The sequence below is a fragment of the Leiobunum rupestre genome, chromosome 1 (genome assembly GCF_980474605.1).
Source record: "Leiobunum rupestre chromosome 1, qqLeiRupe1.1.hap1, whole genome shotgun sequence".
Taxonomy (NCBI): domain Eukaryota; kingdom Metazoa; phylum Arthropoda; class Arachnida; order Opiliones; family Sclerosomatidae; genus Leiobunum; species Leiobunum rupestre.
In genome coordinates this window covers 69,790,861-69,803,720 of record NC_143384.1, presented here as the reverse complement: position 1 = coordinate 69,803,720, position 12,860 = coordinate 69,790,861, and the positions used below count along the sequence as shown (strand labels likewise).

The following is a 12,860-nucleotide window of genomic DNA, read 5'->3' as shown; positions in this document are numbered from 1 at the left end:
TCATATAGAGTGGAAGGCCCTATGGAAGCGCATGAAACATTAATCCTAACGGGTAAACTTGTTTTAATCCAGATATTGTACATTAACTTTAGGCCCACTTGTTAATTTCACGCCTCAAAAACAAGACATTGCGTATGAAAAGTGTTCACAAGTTTCGCTGATAGCCTTCTACTCTATATCAGTTTGTTACCGTATGGTGTCTTCTACAAATTGCACAGATGGTAAATGTCGTCGCTGTGTGGAGTAATAGGAGAAGGTCCCTTAAAATCGGTTGTGGGTTCCGAAGTGAAATGAAAAGTAGGCTAAACCCTGCGTTCGACTATTACAAAAGGCGGTAGGAATAGCACACCCTAGAGTCAAACAATAACAAAACATGAAAATTGTTGATCCACTACACTTTCTACTCCCTTTAAACCACTTCTCAATGTTTTCGCCTACCGCTGAAAGAGGGCGTAGCGATAGATTTCGGTTACGAATAATGATAAATAATCACGTCACGTCGGAGTTTGAAACATTTGTGTTCAAATTCAGTAGTTCCTCGGCACCTCCCTTTCAGCACCTCGTGATCAGATTCAGCCAAACAATTTCTGGTATTTTTCAAGACCTTTCTCCAGTGGTGGCGCGTTTGTTGTTTTTTGTACTAATTTAAATGTTTAAAACATGAAAGCTAAAACAGTTCCACCTCATCTAATGAAAACGAATACTGAATAAGGTTTAAACATTGAGTTGGGAATATTAATCTAGAGATCCAATCAAATCTGCTCCCCGCGAAACAAGTTTTTGAAAAATACGAATGTGCCGTCTGCTCTAAAATGACGAGCAAACGTTATCATATGATCCCTGGCGCCATCCATTATTTTGAAGAAAAAAAATCTTTTTGCTTGAAAACGCGTCTTATTTGAACGAATCATTGAGAGATAGACGGCGCCACGGGTAGAATGATAACGTTTTCTCGTCATTTGGGACGCCGATGGGAGCAGACGACAGTATTCTTATTTTTAAAAACTTGTTTCGCGAAATACTGAAATCCGACGTTTCGATTGAACCTCTAGATTAATATTCCCAACTCAATGGGTTTAAACGCGAAAACATTTTAAACTTTCGGTAAAGAAGCTTTCGGATAATTTACCGATGAACGTATATTTAACGAATTACTTTCAAAGTAAAGTCAAACAGCCGACTGGCCCAAAATCATTTTACCCTATACTAATACAATTTGAAACATGGTAATTGAACTTCTTGTATATTCGAGTGTTGAAATTTGTAAAATAAAATAAAATAAAGGAACGAAGTTAAATAGTCGATTTCGGCGTCAAATTAAGAACTCTCATTGAATGGTAACAAGAAAAGCCTTTTAAAGTATAAAATGGCTATATATATTTTAAACTTAACCAGTCAATTTAGCCAAAATACCACGTACAACTTTTGGCGTTCGGCAAATGAGATAAGGTAATAACGATAAAAACAAAAGTGATTGCGGTGCGAAAGAACTCCCGACGAAAGGGAAGATTTTAATTCGAAACTTTGCTAATTTGCCGCTAGGGGACGTAACGTAACGGCTTGGGGAAAACGAAAAACATTTAAAAACGCCTCCGGCGATCGAATCTCGAATAGTTCGGCCGGGGAAAGGCCTAAATAATCCGAAATTTAAATGCAGCCTCCGTATTCTAACGGAGACTTTTGAATGTGACTATTGGGACAAATAGAAGTACGGGAGTTGCTTTTCGATGAGATAAAGTTTCGAAGAACCGCGGTTTGTCGTCAACTTTAGACCGGCCTTATCTGCCTGGACGCGTAGACCTGGCCGTATACTTCAAGTAGGCTATGAATAATCAAGGCAAAGTGGCGCCGCGTACTCGGATGGTATTGGAGCGGTAGTGATAAAGCCACTCGAAACACGAGAAGACACTTCGACAGTTTTTAGTACGAAAGCCGGCAACTAGAGAGCGCCAACTAGAGAGCGCCATCTAGCGAGCGCCATCTAGCGAGCGCCATCTAGCGAGCGCCATCTAGCGGTGCTAATAGAAACAAATTAGGACGGAACGTACCTCACTCTACGAAGAAGCGATATTTATAGACGGATTTTGATAAAGCGAGAAACCTGACCGATAAAATGTAATTCAAAATAATAGGCTGGCTAAAATGTTCTGCCAACTGTTAATGATAGTCTATCTCGGAGGGATGGCGTAATAGTTCTTTTTAAGAATTAACGTGGCCTTCTTGTTTAAATGTTGCTCTTACGTCACAGTCTCTTACTTTTACGAGTCTGCGAGCGCGCGCTACAGTCGCCAGAGGAATATAGATTTTTCTAGCGCGCGTGCAAATCGCTCGTGCGAAGAATATGGTAATAAAACCGCGTCTTGTGACGTAAGAGCAACATTTTAACGAGCTGGGCAAGACCACGTTTTATTTTATAAAATCAACTAAATTTCACTCTATTCCTGGGCAAATTTACTACCATGATAGTGTGATGGTAAAAACAAATTTAGGTCTCAAATTCGAAAATAACTAGCTTCATAAACGTAGGACGTGTTTGAAATAATCGATTTTAATTTTCAATAAGCCTTGGTTGATCCTTGAAAGAGGCAGTATTTCTCTTGCACACATTACATGACACTCCATAGACCAGATACAGCCCGCGAAGAGTTCTCAGTCCTTAACCACGTAATGATTTATATGCTCATTGGTAAAACAAAACCAAAACGCGTTAGAATAATTAGAACTGTCATACTTATTACAATTATATTTATTTAAGTTAATAAATAAATTGCGGTGGGGGAAAAATTAGTATTTTATCTCACAGATAACCGATATTTGACAAACCCACATTTTGTTATTTATCGGTGATAACGGTGGAAATATCGGTATCTGGTTAAAATCTATAAACAAAATGGCCAGACATCAGGAGACATTCAATCCACTTAATACATTAAGAACATTTTGCAGTAATAGTTCAACAATTATCTTAAACGCCTTGCACCATTACAAAATTAACGTACTTAAATTTTTCAACAAAGAAAATTTTTATGATACGACTATAAATTTAGTGAAAAGAGGGTATTACTTAACTATTATAATAATTTTTATTCAAATCGCACTTAACTTTTCAAATGTATGTAGATTTCTAGGGGAAAATTTACAAAAATGGGCAAATGACCAACTTCTGGGCCCCGGTCGTATAGGTTCTTAATGGGATACTGAGGTAGAGCCTAGCGCCACCGTTTCAACGCCGCCGTCCGTGATATTTTCTCTGGCGCCGAACTGCCGCTGCCGAGTCATTTACTTTTTGTTGCTCTGCCGACGCCGCCGCCGTTAAATTTTATTCCCGCCGCCGAAATTGTCTGAGTTTTAATACGTAACTTTTTCCCCCCAAACATTTTGGATTTTTTTTTTTAATTTTCAAATTGGGGGAGACACTTTTTCCCCTTCACGCCGCCGCCACCGCCAAAATCAACGCCGCCAATGATTTTTGAAAAATCAGAGGGCTCGCCGCCGCCGGGTGTTTTTCGCCAAACGCCGCCGCCGACCGAAATTAATTCGGCGCTATGCTCTATACTTAGGGTATGATATTTCCTATCATTGACTCTTCTAGATGTAACTTTTGTGTAATTATGTAAAATTCGTTGTTGGCGGCGACGGCGGCATCGGCTACACTGTGCGATAAAGTAATACATGCAAATCATTAGGGATTTAACGTAAAAAGTGGTAACGGTTGAAATATCGATATCGGTTTAAAATATGTCAATGCTTTAAAAATGATAAAATATAAGTATCGGATTTTAATCGGTGAAATATAGGAGTTGAAATAGTTTGATATAACCGGTCTACTGCTCTAGAAACTTCCCAAAATTAACCAAAAATATAAATTGTTAGAGTCAAGGCTTAGACTACAAATTATCAACAAAAACGGAGGGAACTTTTCTAGGAACTGTTGCCCATAAAAAGAACGATTCTTTCCCGCTCTTCCAGTCCGTCATTATAATTAATCAAGCGGCCTTGCCTTGGCCAATTGACCACTCTGAATAGCGGGTAATTGACCCCTCGTGACCATTCTAAGGTCGTTACCATGGAAACCCGAAATGAGTCTCTAATTGGGCATTTCAATCTTAGGCCCACACTAGTCCCACGCGCCCACTGACATTCAGTAACGCATCGGCCCCGCCTTTGGCCGAGACATTAACTTCCCGGAGAGGGAAGGCTTGTAGAAGGCGGCCAGTCTGACGTTAAGGGTTGTCAATACGCGCACGTCTCCGATGCCTCCAATGATCTACAATTTAGAGCCATTATTCCTCTTCTTCAGAAGGGTTTTCTTATACGGTAATGGAGGCTTAGCAATTACGTACGTCTACGTGTAGAACGGATACTTCGACACTGTCTCTGTAAGCGTACAGGTAGGCGTTTCGGGGTAACGTTCTTGAAGCTCGCGCTAATGTCGAAGGAAATGGACGAGAGCCTACTTTATTTGTGTAGGCGTAGTGGTCGTAAGTACGTATTACGATAATGTTGCATTTGCCCACTCGACCGGTAGAGGGCGTCAAATAATGATTTCGCCGTTGGACGCGAGTGGCCTTTGAAGGAAGACGCGTATAATTGGAGTAATGGCCGCAATAATAAGAGAGGGTGATTCTGCCATTACTTCGTTCGATTAACCCGTAATGAGATATCACTTTGCCAACTTAATCCGCTAGACGTCGCGAGTATAAAGAAAATTGTTTTTTTTTCCCCACAGAAATGGCGCCGAATTATACTCTGATAAAAGAACCAATTTCATAAATTCCGTTTTTGGTTGACATCATTACCAAAGGTAGAGAGGCCCTTGGAGGGATAGTATATTTAAGGCTTTTCGTTTCGTCTGTTCTATATATAGCCCTCTATCTAGTTAGAACTGGAGGTTAAAATCAAAAACGTACTTAAAGAATTAAATATTAAAATAGTATTAAAATTAAGAAATATATAAAATATATAAATAATAAAATAGTATTAAAATTAAGAAATATATAAAATATATAAATAATAAAATAGTATTAAAATTAAGAAATATATAAAATATATAAATATTAAAATAGTATTAAAATTAAGAAATATATAAAATATATAAAATATATAAATATTAAAATAGTATTAAAATTAAGAAATATATAAAATATATAAATATTAAAATAGTATTAAAATTAAGAAATATATAAAATATATAAATATTAAAATAGTATTAAAATTAAGAAATATATAAAATATATAAAATATATAAATATTAAAATAGTATTAAAATTAAGAAATATATAAAATATATAAATATTAAAATAGTATTAAAATTAAAAAATATATAAAATATATAAATATTAAAATAGTATTAAAATTAAGAAATATATAAAATATATAAAATATATAAATATTAAAATAGTATTAAAATTAAGAAATATATAAAATATATAAATATTAAAATAGTATTAAAATTAAGAAATATATAAAATATATAAATATTAAAATAGTATTAAAATTAAGAAATATATAAAATATATAAAATATATAAATATTAAAATAGTATTAAAATTAATAAATATATAAAATATATAAATATTAAAATAGTATTAAAATTAAGAAATATATAAAATATATAAAATATATAAATATTAAAATAGTATTAAAATTAAGAAATATATAAAATATATAAATATTAAAATAGTATTAAAATTAAAAAATATATAAAATATATAAAATATATAAATTTTAAATAAAAATTAAGAAATATATAAAATATATAAAATATATAAATATTAAATAAAAATTAAGAAATATATAAAATATATAAATATTAAATAAAAATTAAGAAATATATAAAATATATAAATATTAAATACAAATTAAGAAATATATAAAATATATAAATATTAAATACTAATTAAGAAATATATAAATATATATAAATATTAAATAAAAATTAAAAAATATATAAATATATAAAATATATAAATATTAAATAAAAATTAAGAAATATATAAAATATATAAATATTAAATACTAATTAAGAAATATATAAATATATATAAATATTAAATAAAAATTAAAAAATATATAAATATATAAAATATATAAATATAAAATAAAAATTAAGAAATATATAAAATATATAAATATTAAATAAAAAGTAGGAATAAAATTAATATTAAATAAAAAGTAGGAATAAAATTAATATTAAATAAAAAGTAAGACTAAAATTAATATTAAATAAAAAGTAAGAATAAAATTAATATGAAATAAAAAGTAAGAATAAAATTAATATTAAATAAAAAGTACGAATAAAATTAATGTTAAATAAAAATTAAGAAATAAATTACTCACAAATTAATACTAAATGAAAATTAAGAAATAAATTACTTACAAATTAATACTAAATGAAAATTAAGAAATAAATAACTACATTTAAAATTAATATTTAATGAAAATTAAGAATTAAATTACTATTTAGAAAACTACTATTAAGAATTAAATGACTATTTAGAATTAAACTACTATTAAGAATTAAATGACTATTTAGAAAACTACTATTAATAATTAAATGACTATTTAGAATTAAACTACTATTAAGAATTAAATGACTATTTAGAAAACTACTATTAAGAATTAAATGACTATTAAGAATTAAATGACTATTTAGAATTAAACTACTATTAAGAATTAAATGACTATATAGAATTAAACTACTATTAAGAATTAAATTATTATTAAGAATTAAATTACTATTAGCAATCAAATTAGTATTAAGAAATAAATTAGTATTAAGAATTAAATTACTATTATGAATTAAATTACTATTAAGAATTAATTTCTATTAAGAATTAAATTATTATTAAGAATTGAATTACTATCAAGAATTAAATTAATATTAAATGAAAATTAAGAATGAAATTAATATTAAATGAAAATTAAAAATTCAATTAATATTAAATGTAAATTAAGAATTAAATTACTATTAAGAATTAAATTACTATTAAAAATTAAATTACTATTAAGAATTAAATTACTATTAAGAATTAAATTACTATTAAGAATTAAATTACTATTAAGAATTAAATTACTATTAAGAATTAAATTACTATTAAGAATTAAATTACTATTAAGAATTAAATTACTATTAAGAATTAAATTACTATTAAGAATTAAATTAATGTTAAATGAAAATTTAGAATTAAATTGATATTATATTAAAATATTATTAATGCGCTATTCTCGCCAAATGATCGTTTTCAGGAATGTAGATGCTGACGTAAACGCCGGACTATATTGCTACTTTTGGCAACTTGTTTTTCAAACTTCGCCAAATCTTGAACAGACACATTATGGAGAACTTTATCGCACCTGGATTTGATTGGGCAATTTAAAAGAATTAAGTTCTCAAAGTGATCTCTTAAGAGTGTGTGTGGAACATTGTTCTCGGATTTTACAAAGAATTTATTTTAATCCAAATTTAATGAGCAATTTAACGGTCTCATTAAAAAATCCTACGCGCGAAAAATTAATCTTATTAGCCTCTCGCTAAGTCGACTTTAAAAGTGAAGGAATAGTCACCTTTGAAGGGTGGGTCATCCTCTGCAGGTCACTGATGGCACGACGAAAGACTAAACATGCGTGCTAATTGTACTGGTTGCTGTGGCTTATTTTACTTTATTTTAAAGTTTCGTTTGACTCAGAGTATATATAGACCGAGTAGCGATCCGTACATTTTAATGATACCTGTCAACTTCAGAGGTTACTTTGGGCCAAGGGGTGCTCACGCTTGATTTGAAATGGTAAATTTGTTTGCCTTTACGTTTCAAGGGTCTGTCACCGACGTCCCGATTTTAAGAAGTTGTATGTCCTCGGACTATATTTGCTCTGACTTTTGCCGTAAACAAGAAATGTATTTTTGATATATTTATTAGCATTCTTTATAACGCCTGAGGCGCTAATCGAATGTTTTAGTAACGTCATCGTCAGACCCTGTCACTTTCATCTCCTCTCTTATTTGAAGGCTTTGAAAAGGGCTGCGCGAGCACACCAGATTCGCGTCTCTAGCAACCTTGACTTTGGGCTGCTTATAAATAGGGATAGAAACATAGCGACATAGGGTACCATAGAGTAACCCACAGACATAGAGTGGAAGGCCCTATGGAAGCGCATGAAACATTAATGCTAACGGGGCAGCTTCTTTTCGAGGCGTGGATAAATATAGTCCGAAGAGTGATGGTATTGTTTTTACATTTATTAGAGTACAAACTGACTTTATTATCCAGATATTATAGATTACCCTTAGGCCAACTTATTTATTTCACTCCTCAAAAACTTAACTTATCGTATATACTATTCTCCACCCCCTTTTCGGCTTTCCGTTGCTATGCAACGCGTCTTGAAATTTTTAATGTTTAGGTTTAGTTTCTCATCTAGATATAACAGTCACCAGCCAGATTTCCCGCACGGTACTGATGAGTTCCAAATAGAACGAAACCGGTCTACCGTTGGAATTTCTGGCTATTTTATTTAGTTTTTATGTAGTTTATTACTCGAAGATCTATTTGATCCGAGATTCGCGTTTTTTGTTTGCTCGAAGACCTATTGGTACGAGTTATTAGTAAGTTTTTTATTTTCAAATTTGTTTAAGATTTAGCTATATTATCCCTTTTAATTATGGACTAATCAACTTTTTCGCGTATTTTATCATGAGTTCAGGTGAACTGATAATATGTGGACAGTTCCCGGCTCGTGTCGTGATTCCTGGTAGATAAACCACGCCTTTCTTCACGTAATCTCTCTCCATGTAGGCGGAGCTAGAGCATAGCGCCGATTTAATTTGGGTCGGCGGCGGCGTTTGGCGAAAAATACCCGGCGGCGACGGGCTCGCCAATTTTTCAAAAATCCTCGGCGGATTTGTTTTTTTTTCGGCGGCATTAGGGGGAAAATATCTCCCCCCAAAGTGTTTTCAAATCGACTTTTTGCGGGCAAAATTAAATACTGATAAAATGTAACATAACATTATATATTCTTATGTGATTTTGTGCGTAGAATCTGAAAACATTTATCATTTTTTTCTAAGTGACACCAGGAGGCCAAACGTTTTCTTTACGGATTTTTCGGGATTTGTTAGCGCAATTTATGTTTCGGGTGGTCATAGACGTTACTTGAAAGTTTGGTAAGTCTATAATAAATACAACCGCTGAAAATTGAATATAAAGGTTAAAATTTCATCAAAATATGGCATTTTCAAATGTCTTTTTTGTAAAAGAGTGCAAGTGGTTGCAAGTAATTGTACAAATATCCTGTGGATAATTTGGTGTAGAATACAATGCAAAAACTATGAGTGGTAAACGTCGTCAAGGTGTGTAGATACAGCAACTTTTATAACATCCAAAAAATCATATTTTCATCGGGAGTTTTATCGTGTCTTTGATCATTTTGTTTTCTTTGAAACTTCTACAAAACGTACCACAGGAGGATAACGTATAACTTTTCCCACCATCTGTTCTTATCTGTCGGTTTATTTAAAACATTATATACGAACATATTAAAAAATAATTGCTGTAAATAGTTGGTGGGATTTCGAACTTGGACGGCTTACGTTTACATTTTTAATTTAATTCGAGTAAATTACGTATATTTAAAAAAGATTTTGGTGACAATTAAAACAATATTGAAGATTAGAGCCCTTTGAAGCCATTTTTAAACTAAAATTAAGATATTCCATTCATAACTTCCTCTTCGCGATTCCAGCAGGCCAAATAAAGAATAGGTGAAGTGTTGATTTAAACCTTCGGATATGCGCAAATATTATGAATATAATTAGGCGTAGGGCTCAATTTAAGTCATTTTGATAGTATATTATATTAATATACATTATTATCTTCTTTGAAATATCCTGCACTAACTTGTAAGTTCGATTTATCCGGATTACGTTCAGACGCGCAGCTACACTTATTCATTCAAACGTAAACGGGTCGATTTAGAAATTTACGCCGTTGTGACGTCAGTCCAGAACTACCTTTCAGTGTCTTCACACTAGTTGTATTATATTATTCCCTTTCTTAAAAAGTTAAGATGCAACTGCGTAGCGGATGCCAATTTTAAGACATTTGGGCTACCGGTTTCTTTGGTTGTTTTGGACAAAATTTCTTAACTTGTAATGGCAAACATTCATCAAGATCTGGTTAAATCGATCTCGGACGCCGAAGCTAGCTGTAGTTTTGGAAGTGAGAAGACACACTAATAAAATAATGAATCTTACCAACTAACAGGCGAATTTTCATAAAGAAACACGAACTCGAAATACGAAAGCTGCTGGCGTGTTAGAACCCGATTTTTCAAGAAGCATGCTACTTGGTTGGATACTCCTTTCACCATTCAAAGACTCAAAACTACACCAGATAGCGATAACCCGCCCAACAAGAATGGTTTAGGAAGGCCAACTATAGATTGGCAACTGATGAGTTCGTGATCAAAGATAAGACATGTGGCAGCTCTATCGAGTAGCTTGACTTAGCAACCTTTGCCGAAAGTTTTGAAGACTGTCCAGTTGTGTACTATGCGAGCTGGACAAAACACATTGTCGAATCTTTTAAAAGAAGCCCTTAAAAGTCCAAAAAGGGAACCACAGATACTCAATAACTTTAAAGAAATAAACAATATACGTAGATATACACCGCCAGAGGCATTTGCTCTAATAATTGATGAAAACCTAACGGTTAAAACAGACTAGACCGGCTGAACTAGTGAATGTTTCAGATATATCAGTTTTATTTTGATAAATATATATTTAAGTAGGTTTAAAAGGAATTAGATTTTAATTTTTGCCTTTAATTATTGAAAAACAGACATTTTATATCGAGGTTTCAAATCACTTTTCAGTCAACTTTTACGACACTATCATCTAATAATTTTTTTTCTGTATGTTACGCTTTCAACACTTGTATACACGTAACAACGTTGTTCAATTTGCGTACTTTGCGGCGTATATATGATACGTTCAAAGTTTTTCAGGGCACAATTATTCATTAACTTCTGGTCGCACACCTTTTTTCAGTACAGTATCAGTCAACACAGCGTAAAGCTAAGTAAAATTTATATTTCCAATTGAAACGCTATTGGATTACTACATGTATATCTTAATTATTTAAAAAAAAATGGCTTCAAAGGGCTCTAATCTTCAATATTGTTATAAATTGTCACCAAAATCTTTTTTAAATATACGTAATTTACTCGAATAAAAATGTAAACGTAAGCCGTCCAAGTTCGAAATCCCGCCAACTATTTACAGCAATTATTTTTTAATATGTTCGTATATAATGTTTTAAATAAACCGACAGATAAGAACAGATGGTGGGAAAAGTTATATGTTATCCTCCTGTGGTACGTTTTGTAGTAGTTTCAAAGAAAACAAGATGATCAAAGACACGATAAAACTCCCGATGAAAATATGATTTTTTGTATGTTATAAAAGTTGCTGTATCTACACACCTTGACGACGTTTACCACTCATAGTTTTTGCATTGTATTCTACACCAAATTAACCACGAGATATTTGTACAATTACTTGCAATCACTTGCACTCTTTTACCAAAAAGCCATTTGAAAATGCCATATTTTGATGAAATTTGAACCTTTATATTCAATTTTCAGCGGTTGTATTTATTATAGACTTACCAAACTTTCAAGTAACTTCTATGACCACCCGAAACATAAATTGCGCTAAAAAATCCCGAAAGGTTCCGTAAAGAAAACGTTTGACCTCCTGGTGTCACTTAGAAAAAAATGATAAATGTTTTCAGATTCTACGCATAAAATCACATAAGAATATATAATGTTATGTTACATTTTATCAGTATTTAATTTTGGCCGCAAAAAGTCGATTTGAAAACACTGTGCCCCCCTTTGAAAACTCAAAAAAAAAACTGACGAAAGAAAAGGCAAAATTTCGGCGGCGGGAACAAATTTATCGGTGGCGGCGGCCTCGGCGGAGGCGTTTCGGGGTGACGGCGGCGTTGGATCGGCGGCGCTAGTTTCTAGGCGGAGCATATCTCCCGGAAATCATGAAACTAATATATTCTCTGTTAACCCCAATACAATCTTGGTCGGTCACAATATAGTACACGGTACACGATCTAGGTGGCGCTCGACACGGCTAGTTTATTCTCCATAACTCAGGGCTTCGAACAACATCGGCGAGGACATTCATTAGTAGACAATCGCGTTCGGGTCTACATCCTTAGTCCGCTAAGTGTCCAGCTCATCTCGAAGCCAACTAGAAACGGCCAATCAAGCTCATCAGTTTGATTAGTCCCTAAGAGGGACAAGTTCCACACCGCGTATGGCCTTGTATTCGCCGTAAATCCTGTATTACTTTACCAGAATTGAGGATTGCATTTGCCAGCGCCATCGCGACAGTTCTCGAAATTTAATTCAATGGGAGTTACCTCAATTGGACAAGAAACTGCACTTATTTCAAAAGCAATTTCGTGTAACAAAGTAGCTTAGAGCAAGAACATATCACTCCAGTTGGCGACAATAACGTACACCAGGAATCCATACCTCTACTTGGAATGCCTATCCTGCCATATCACGTATGGTAAGATCAATCTGACGCAGTGGCGTAGCGTCAGATTTTGGGCCCGCCTGCAACCGACGACGACAGGCCACCTAAAGTGGGACTTCAAAAATTAGAATGTTCACAATCCACTGTTAGGCCATGATTGGTTTCCCGTTTCGTCAGCCCCCACGATTACTGGTTCGGTTTCCTCAGATTGTATAGATACATCCGAATGGGCCGAATCAACTTCTATGAGGGGTTCACTAACCGTTGTGTCCTTAAAGCCAATTTTTAGAGAAAAACGTCGTTA

The 12,860-nt window shown here is 33.0% G+C and overlaps 1 protein-coding gene across 1 annotated transcript in view; it reads left to right on the top strand.

Moving 5' to 3' along the window:
* LOC149966214 (glutamate receptor ionotropic, NMDA 2B-like) overlaps positions 1-12,860 on the top strand; it is a 111,818-nt gene that overhangs the window by 58,164 nt on the left and 40,794 nt on the right. The window lies entirely within an intron of this gene.